We start from the raw sequence: 9952 nt of genomic DNA, 5'->3' as shown, positions 1-9952 counted from the left end.
TCTTTACCGGCATGAGTCTTCTCTGACCTGTTTTACACGTGGGGAAACAGGCAGCTGGGCCCAAGAGATGCCAAAGTCTACCTCTGAGCCGCAGCAGCTCAACTTGCCCTTGGTGTCTAACCTCCACAGCCACGTGCTCTGCAGGGGTTAAGAGCCAGGTGAAAAGCCGCAGGCTCGCCAGACTCTGACCACTGTCTCCTAGGAAGTCACTGCCCTGGTCTCAGCACCCGCCTTCAAGAACTACAGATGTTTCCTTATTAAGCTTTAGTTTATTTTCTGTTTTGAACTGAGTGCAGCCTTGACTTGGTCACTCTGGTCTTCGGAAACGCTGCATTTCTCCATGTGCTTATTATCATGTGTATAGTCGTAGAAAAGTCGGTCAATATAAAGAAGTAAGTTTACTCCATACGCTGTAAATAAAAAAGCTTTAAAATGCCTTTATTATCACACAAACCAACCAACCCAGCCACAGCTTCCGCTGCGATACGGTGGACCGGCTGCTGACTTCCCCGAGAGCTCTCCGCAGGAGCGGGAGGGAGACACCTCCGGGGCCTGGGGACGGGGACCCCACCTTCTATCGAGCGCCCGGATCCTGCTCGGCACGGCCAGGGCCCCGCGGCTGCACCTGGACCGGGAGCCCGGCCCGTGCACCGCCCCCGCCGCCCCCGGCCGCCGGCCGGCTCTCAGAGAGCGGGGGGCTCGGCGCGGCGTGCGGGCGCGCGCACGTCCTGCGTCGCGGCGCCCCCCTCCCCCAGCTCCAGGCGTGCGCGCGTCCGGCGGCGGGGGCGGTGGGGAGGGCGGAGCCGGCGGCGAGGGCCGAGGGCGGAGGGCGGAGGCTGAGGCGGAGGCTGAGGCGGCCGCGGCGGCGGCGGCGGCGGCGGCGGCGGAGGCGGCCGGGTCGAGACGCGCTCGGGGCCGCGCTCGGGGCCGCGCCAGGCCACGGCCAGCGCGCCGCAGCCCCGGCGGCCGAGCGGAGCCCGGGCGGCCTGGCGGTGCGAGCCCCGCGCGGCGTGCGGAGCGGAGCGGCCCGCGGCTGAGGTGAGGCGAGGCGAGGCGAGGCGAGGCGAGGCGCGGCGAGGCGCGGCGAGGCGAGGCCAGGGCGGGGGCTCGGACCCCGCGGCCGGGCACCGCCGCCGGGGCCGCGTTTATGTAAGCGCCGCCGGGCAGGTGGTGAGGCCGGGCCGGGCGTGCGCCTCGAGCGGGACCCCGTGAAGCCCGGCCGGGGGCCCGGGGCCCGGGGGGCTGGAGGGGCTGCCCGGCGGGGGTGTCCGGAGGGACTGCCCGGCGGGGTGCGGGCCGCCCGGGGTGGGGAGGCTGCGCCCGGGACGGCCCGTGTCTCTTCCCCGGGGCGCCGCGTCTGCGCGGGATGCTCTGCGCCGCGGGTGAGGGAGGCTGCGCCCCGCGACGAAGCTGCGCCCGGTGGGGGCACTGCGCCCGGGATGAAGGGGAGGCTGTGTCCGGGGTGAAGATGCGCCCGTGGTGGTTTTTTTTTTGGGGGGGGGGGGGGGTTGCGCGCCGCGATGAAGCTGCGCCCGTGCCGGGGAGGGGGGGGGGGCTGCGCCCGGGATGAAGGGGAGGCTGTGTCCGGGGTGAAGATGCGCCCGTGGTGGTGGTGGTGCTGCGCCCCGGGTTGAAGCTGCGTCCGTGCGGGGGGGCTGCGCCCCAGGATGAAGGGGTGGCGGCGCCCCCAGAATGAAACTGTCGCCGTTGTGTGTATGTGTGTGTGTTGGGGGGGGGGGGGCGGCGGCGGACTGCGTTCCTGGGAGGAGAGAGGCTGCGCCCCGGGGAGAGTAGGCTGCGCCCTGGGTTGAAGGGGAGACTGCGCCCCGGGATAAGGTTGCGCCCCAGTGGAGGGGACACTGCGCCCAGATGAGGCGGCGCCCCCGGATGAAGGGGAGGCTGCGCCCCGGGATAAAGCTGCGCCCCAGTGGAGGGGACACTGCGCCCCGGATGAAGAGGCGCCCCGGGATGAAGGGGAGACTGCGTCCCTGGGAGGGGACGTTGCACCCCGGAATGGAGCTGAGCCCCTGGGGGGGAGAAACTGCGCCAGGGACAGCCCCTTCCCGTGCCCAGGAGTGCCGTGTCCGCCCCGACGCTCTTCACCCGGGGGAGGATGGCTGCGCCCGGGACCGCCCCGCGTCCCCTTCTGGAGGGCACCGTGTCCGTGCAGAGGCTCTACGTGCGCGGAGGGCAGAGTGCGCCCTTGGGCTGAGCCTGCGCCCCCCGGGAGAGGGCTACACCCCCGATGGCCCCGCGTCCCCTCCCGAGGGCGCCGTGTCCGCGTGGGAAGCTGCGCGCCGCGGGCGGCCCGGGGCGGGCAAGTTCCCGCGGCGTGTGCCGGGCGTCTGGAGCGATCCGGAACAATCTGGGGCGACTGGGGGCCCGAGGTGAATTCTGACGTGTTCAGATCTGCAGTAGGAAAATTACCGGGCTGTGGACGGTCCGAGGGAATGTGTCACATTGGGCTGTGGACGCTGAAAGTGTTGGGGTCCCGAGAAGGGTGCTCCGGTGCCCATATGTGCCGGAGTCCCGCACTCTTGTGTTTGGTTCGCAGTTGATATTTTTAGCCAGCAGATTTTGGTCGTTACTGCTGATAAGGACGTTTTTGTCCCCTTATTAAACAAAACGTAATGGTTAGCGTTCCGTTCTTAAGTATAAAGAAAGCGGCTGGATCATCAGACTTGCTGCTTTACTCTTAGTGCCCTAATTAAGACGATAGATCGGTAAGCTTTGGGAATAGAAGTGTTTATGTAGTCCTTTTCCTTTTCTCTGAAATTCACCGGTGTGTTTTACTCCTTTGAAAGGTGCCACCAGAGCTGCATTTTCTAAAACAGCGGGTTGTCTCAAGAGCAGTCCCTAGGAAATGTCTTTGGCTGCCGTCTTTTCTTGGGGGCAGAGACTACCCTCTGCCTGCCGAGGGCTGCCCGGAGGGGAGGGGAGGGGAGGGGAGGGGAGGGGAGGGGAGAAGGCGCTGTGTGCTCCACCCTGGACGGGGAATTAGGGGCCTTTCCCTGCGTGCTTCCGCCAGTGGGCGGGTCCTCTCCGAGTGGGCACCCGCCACAGGGGCTTGGGAAGTATTCGGTGAGCCGCGCCGAGCTGGGTGCGGATGCCGTTCCCGGGCCCTGCTGGGGGTGGAGGCAGGGGATCACCAGGGCTTGGGAAAGAACGCTTGTCTTGTCGGTGAGTAACGCCCTGTTAGATGTCTCAGGGTTCCTGGGACTGAATGTGTTCAGCTACCTCGTGGACAAAATTTGAAGCTATGGTTGGAGGCCTTTCTGCAGGGGGCAGTGGTGAAAACAAAATTGGTCCGGCTCTGAGAAATTGATGACACATGTATCTCGAGGTGCAGTGTGCTCATAAAGTCAGTGCTGGGAGGCGAAGAGACGAGACTTCAACAAGAACATCACCGGAGAACAACTTCTTGGTTCGTAGGTTAAGGCGCGCCTTGGTGAATTGACACGCCCTAAAAACATTTCAGTTGCTTTCAGACTTTTGGGATAAGAAAATTCTTTGAACTTGTATTTGTCTGCTGAATGAATAAAGCAAACTTAATTCAATGGACAGACACTTAATCTGTGGCTCGTTGTGTGCTGGGCCCTCCCTGTTACAGGCCTGGGCAATACAGCGCTGAACAGGACAGGCAGGGTTCAAAAAGTCCAAGCACGGGCAGTGTTAGTAACCGCTTTTATAGCACTGGATTTTTAAAAATAAAATATAAGACTCTGAAATGTATAGCATTACAATTTTTGCATATGGATTTAAAAATGGAAGGTTGCACAAAGTACATTGAGAAAGTACCGACATTTAAACCTCATTCCATTCATTCCACCTGCTGTGGCCCATTGATTGTGTATCTCCCAGCAGCAGTCAAGATACACACACAGTTGTATATGTGTTTTGATATAGTGTTAAATATTTGCTATAACAGTGCTGCAGTGAATATTTTTTTATACGTGGGTGCAAGCAAAACCTACTAATCATTTTTATTAGCCATCAGAATCCCTTAGGCGTAAGTTTTATTTAAGAATGGAGTTTTATTCCCTGGAATGCTGTGATGAGCTATGTAAATACTTAGGATAAAGGACTCTTATTTAAATAGGAGGTAGAAAGAATACTTTGAAGATTAATAGGTGAGACTGTGTACTTACCAGCCTGTAAAAATTTTGTTTAAGAAAAAGTGTCAATCTTGGGGCACCTGGGTGGCTCAGTCGGTTAAGCATCCGACTTCGGCTCAGGTCATGATCTCACCATTCCTGGGTTTGAGCCCTGTGTTAGGCTCTCTGCTGTCAGCTCAGAGCCTGGAGCCTGCTTCGATTTCTGTGTCTCCCCCTCTCTCTGCCCTTCCCTCACTCCTCCCTCCCTCTCTCTCAAAAAGAAATACACATTAAAAAAAAAAGTGTCAATCTTAGTGTGAAACTGAAAAACTTACAGAGTTCCAAGTTGATTTAAAAACTTAGGGGCGCCTGGATGGCACAGTTGGTTAGACATCTGACTCTTGATTTGGCTCAGGTCACGATCTCACCGTTTGTGAGATCAAGCCCCACGTGAGGCTCCACACTGACAGCACAGAGCCTGCTTGGGATTCTCTCTCATTCTCTCACTGTCTGCCCCTCCATGCTCACGTTTTTTCTCTCTTTTTCTCTCTCTCAAAATAAATAAATAAATGAATAAATAAATAAATAAATACTTTAAAAATAAAAAAAATTATTAAAAAAAACCCTTGATTTTTTTGTGTGTGTGTGTGTGTGTCAATTTTCTAAAATATGAGTTTCCAAATTTATAATTTGTGTGATGGAAATGGTGGTGTTAAAAAAAAAAAACCCTTTAAAAATACATTCGTAACGTGTGTGGTAGAAAAGCTTTATAGTGAGAATTTCCTTAAAAAATTGTACGTTGGGGGGCACCTGGCTGGCTCAGTCAGTAAAGCATGCTGAGTCTTGATCTCAGGGCCGTGAGTTCAAGCCCCGTCCGTGTTGGGCATAGAGCTTACTTAAAAAAATAAAAATTAAAAAACCCCAAAATTGCGTATTTAAATAATTAAAATGTCTTTATTCCTTGAATGAATTTTTAAGTTTTATTTGGGGTGCGGACAGGGAATATGCAGCAGCCGAGAGAGGTCTTCACATAACCTTGCCGCATAGCCTGATGGCTGTTGGGCGTAGACCACGAGTGTCATATTATCACGTTTAAAAACGTGATGTGATCAGTATTCCTGGCTGCTGTTCTAGGAGCGCACAAAGAAAACATGACTTTGGTGTTCAGTGTGGCGTCTTTGTGATGGATTAAAATGGAGAGGGGTTAAGTGTGTGTGGAAGTGGCTTGAAGGTACCTGGTGTTTTCACTGCAGGTGCAGAGAAATTCTGCTTGCCTTTAGGCCGGTTTTGTTTCTCACACGTGGTCACCCACAGGTGTTCACCGTGTGCTAGATTCTCTTCTGGGCACTGGAGACTTGGGTGTGAGCACAGTAAAGGGTAGCTCTTGCCTTCATGAGATTCACATGATGGGGCGGCGCGCCCCAGCTAAGAGCCTCCGTGCCAGGAAGGGCAAACAAAATGAGATCGAGGGTGGGCGGGGGCCTGAGAGGGCGCAGGGGACGGAGGGAGCTGGGCACTACCAGGCAGCTGGGAGCTCTGGAGGAACGTCCTCCTCCTGGGTTTGGGTTTGGAATCGTGGGAGGCCGGTGAGGAGGAGGGAGGCAGGAGGTCTGGAGCTGTGGCGAGGAATTTAGATTGTAATCACCCTGTGATGCGAAGCCTTCTTCCCTCCCTCCCTTCCTTCTTTCCTTTTTGTTTCCTAGTTGACTTTAGAGAGTTTTGAAGGAGGGGATGTCATGACCTATCTTTAAAAGAATCTCTCTGGGAGCGCCCGGATGGCTCAATCGGTTAAGCAGCTAAGCATCTGACTCTTGATCTTGGCCCAGGTCGTGGTCTCACAGTTCGTGGGTTTAAGGATCCTCCCCCCACCCCCCTGCCACAGCTGCTGTGCCTTGACAGCACGGAGCCTGCTTGGGATTCTCTCCCTCTCTCTCTGCCCATTTCCTGCTCGTTTCTCTCTCTGTCTCTCTCTCTCAAAATAAATAGACTTAAAAAAATAAAAGAAGCACTCTGGCTCTCATGCAGCTAATGTTTATTAGGTCCTTAAGACGTGCCAGGGGATTAAAGCACCTTCTGTGTATTAGCTGGCTTTGCATTAGTCCAAGAGGTAGGCATGTTAGTTTTCCATGTTACTTGTGGGGAAGACGGGGCCCAGCGAGGGCACACGTCAGTGGCAAAGGCAGGACTGCGCTGAGCCCTGTGACTGCAGGGGCCCTTCTCGCCTCCCCTGCCACCGCCAGGGGGTGCTGGCAGGAGCGTGGGGGGACCACGATGGGCCAGGGCACAGGTGGTGAGCTCAGATCTGGCAGGCTGTATTTCAGGCTTGTACTCTTAGCGGGCAAATGTTGCCAGTTACCCTGTGACGCAGTCCTTTCATATCGCCTGGGCCTCACTTATGCTCATCGACAGTGCTCTTGGACTTTAAGCGAAGACTTTTAAAATCAGACTGTGGTGCTTTCATCGAAAAGGCAAATAGAAGTGAAGTAAAATAAAATAAGTAACTCTAAAATTTCTTTCCATTTAGAATCTGATTCTTCCCGGTCACCCTTCGACCAAGCATCGATGTGATGTCATGCTGCCTTCCACGTTGTTCCCTGTGCTGGCATTCCTTAAGACCTCACCACTGCTGTCTCTGGGGTGTCTTCCTTTTTTTTCCTTTTTTAAAAATGTTTAGTTAAATTTAGACACACACACACACACACACACACACACACACAGAATGTGAGCGGGGGAGGGGCAGAGAGAGGGAGACACAGAATCTGAAGCAGGCTCCAGGCCCTGAGCTGTCAGCACAGAGCCCGACACGGGGCTTGTACTCACGAACCACAAGATCATGACCTGAGCCGAAGTCGGACGCTCAACCGACTGAGCCCCCCAGGCGCCTCCCTCTGAGGTGTCTTCCAAGCGGCTGAGACCTGGTCTGTGAGTTTAGATGCTTTTTTGATCTTGCTGGCAGGTAGTAAGGAGAGGTTTCTGGTCCTTAAATGGTTTGTTGACTGACCTGTCGGCGGGCTGTGTTGTCCTGTCTCCTGTCTTGCCTCCGAGAGTAACAGCTGAGTTTGAGTGTGCCCGGGCAAGAGTCACTACACTCCCCTCCTGCCCGGCTGACAGCATTGTGGGACACCTCCGATTTCCCAGTTGTTCAGAGGGGGAAAGTGCACACTTAGAGCTGATGAACCGTAGCGTGTTTTGTAGGCAGGCCCGTCAGGATTGCCAGTAGACTTGCCGTGAGATGGAACATCCGGAATGATCCCAAGGTTGTTGGCCTGAGCGGTTGGCTGGCGCTGGCCTTGGGATAGAGAAGTCTGAGGCTGGCATCGGGAGCTGGGGACTGGCCCCGTGAGGCCTCGGACTCTGCGGGAGACGGTTCCTCAGCAGTTACACCCGCAGACTGGGCCGTGAGCAGGTGGGATGAATCTCTGTTCCGTCACGTTTCAGAAGCGTGATCTTGAGCGAGCTGTTTAATCTTTCTCTGTCTTGGTGTTCTCATCCGTGAATTAGGGAGAACAGTGGCAGCCTCGATCCTCTGGTTGTTGGGCCTACAAACTGAGCCAATGTAAAGTGCCTAAAATAGTACCTCACTTGTTTTTATAAGCAGTCATCCGAGTGGAGATGTTTGGATACTAGTGGAAATTCAAAGTTTGGCTCAAGAAGAGATTGGGGTCAAATATGTGAATTTGGGAGTCATTTGCCTGTTGCTGGTATTTGAAACCATGGGCTTTGCAGTGGATATAGATACAGATGAGCAGAAGGGTAGGGATGAAGCCTGGGGGCTTCTGGCAAGGGGTGCACAGGAGGAGGGGGAGGGGGAGGAGGTGAGGGAGATGGGGGGAGGAGGAGGGGAGAGGGGGGAGGAAGAGAAGGGGAGAGGGGGAGGAGAGGGAGGAGGGGAGGGGAGAGGAGGGGGAAGGGGCCCAGGAGGAGGAGGAGGAGGGGGCCCAGAAGGAGGAGGAGGGGGGGAGGAGGAGGGGAGAGGGAAGAGGAGGAGGAGGGGGGGGGAAGAGGAGGAGGAGAGGGGGAGGAGTGGAGGAGGGGAAAGGGAGGAGTGGAGGAGGGGGAGGGTCTAGCAATACCCATCTTAAAGGGGTCTGTTGAAGGAGGAAACCAGGAGGGTCTGCTGGCCTGGAGTCCAGGGCTTCCTGAGTGAGCCTTATGATGGCGGAGGAGACTGTGAGGGGGTGTCACAGAGGATGTCACAGGTAGAGGACTCTCTAGGGGAGCTTTGTTAAAACGGGGCGGAATTGTTGGCAGAAGCTGGAGGGGCCATGGGCTTGAGGGAGTTATGTAATTTGGGTTTTTAAATGGAAACGATTACGGTGCGTTTATGGGCTAAGGGGCAATCCAGTAGAGAAGGACAAATTTATAATATGTTGGAAAAAGGGTAATTGCAAGAGGCAAGTCCTTGAGAAGGTGAGAGGGGTTGTTGAAGGAACAGGACCTCTGCACGTGGGAACTGACTCACTTCAAAAATATTTCTCAGAGACATGCTGCCCTTTTGAAAGGAGGGCATAAAATAAAAGATAATTTTGTGCTCAGTCCAAGAAACTGGGGAATCGTGCCCTAGGACTTAGGATCAGTTTCTTATTAGCTTACGGTGTTTAAACATGCCTTGGGGCATCCTTACAGAAAGGTATATGTGGAAATGGCATTTTTCTTTATTAAAACAATTCACTTATAAATTTTTTTAATGTTTAGTTTTTGAGAGAGAGAGAGAGAGAAAGAGAGAGCGCACAAGTGCGTGAGCCAGGGAGGGGCAGAGAGAGAGGGGGACAGAATCCCAAGCAGGCTCCAGGCTCCGAGCTGTCAGCACAGAGCCCGACGTGGGGCTCGAACCCACAAACTGTGAGATCGTGACCTGAGCTGAAGTTGGACGCTTAACCGACAGAGCCACCCGAGTGCCCCTACAATTCACTTATCTCTAAAAGTGTCATTAACTTAACTAGAAGTTGGCACCTTTAGTCACCAAACTTGGTACCACAGCAGAGGACCAGCAAGATTCGCCTGCTGTTTTGTGCTTCATTTGTCTTACAGTATCTAGAAGGATGCTGGTGTTGCGTCCAGGAGAGCCCCCACCTCCTGAGGCGGACAGGTGTTGCTTGGGCCCAGTTATGCTGAAACGTCATCAGGGCGGCTGCATTCGCTGAAAGTTACCTGTTCAAGGGGCGCCTGGGGGGCTCAGTCGGTTGAGCGTCTGACTTCGACTCAGGTCAGGTCATGATCTCATGGTTCGTGGGTTCGAGCCCCACGTCGGGCTCTGTGCTGACAGCGCACAGTCTGGAGCCTGCTTTGGATTCTGTGTCTCCCTCTCTCTGCCCCTCCCCTGCTTCCTCTCTCTCTCAAAAGTAAATAAAAATGTAAAGAAAAGTTACCTGTTAAAATGGTAAAATCTCTTCCTTGCGTGTTGGTTTTTGTTGTTTGTGGTTATCTGATTTTTTTTTTTAGGTGTGGAGTTTTGAAATGTCAATGTTCTCTGTAGTTCAGCCAATGGGATGAAGTGTATAGAAGCCCCCCCGACTCCCTGTGTGCCCATCGTCTGTGCCGGGGAAAGGGGAAAACTGATTTCCACTGCCCTGGCACCCTTGCCCGCAGTGACAGGTTCTGTGTGAGTCATCGTGGAAGGACACACTCTGGAGGAGAAGGCCTCTGCCTCCTTGGGCCAGTGTTCCAGCTGGAGGCTAAACCGGGCACCGGGGCGTCCTCGAAGCTGCTTTGTCTGTGCGGTGACCAAAGGCACGAGGGCTGCGGCAGATGGCGTCCCGGGGCTGTGCCTTCTTGAGGCGTCGCTCTGCACAGGGGCTTCTCTCGGGAGGGGTGCCGCGCTGAAGCCCGGAAGAGAGATGAGCTCTTCTTCCTGCCCA

General features: G+C 55.0%; 1 protein-coding gene across 2 annotated transcripts in view; it reads left to right on the top strand.

Annotated features, from left to right (window-relative positions):
- The first annotated feature begins 926 nt into the window (after positions 1-926).
- ADARB1 (adenosine deaminase RNA specific B1) overlaps positions 927-9952 on the top strand; it is a 137847-nt gene continuing 128821 nt past the window's right edge. Inside the window, exon 1 of one of the 2 annotated variants that reach the window (XM_060640611.3) lies at positions 927-1038. The gene's annotated coding sequence lies outside the window, so the exon portion shown is untranslated. The remainder of the gene's footprint in view (positions 1039-9952) is intronic. The other variant, XM_060640617.3, reaches the window with a different exon arrangement.

This window comes from Panthera onca, chromosome C2 (assembly GCF_046562875.1).
Source record: "Panthera onca isolate mPanOnc1 chromosome C2, mPanOnc1 haplotype 2, whole genome shotgun sequence".
Lineage (NCBI taxonomy): Eukaryota > Metazoa > Chordata > Mammalia > Carnivora > Felidae > Panthera > Panthera onca.
The sequence above is the reverse complement of the archived record's forward strand: the minus strand, read 5'-3'. Positions and strand labels throughout refer to the sequence as shown.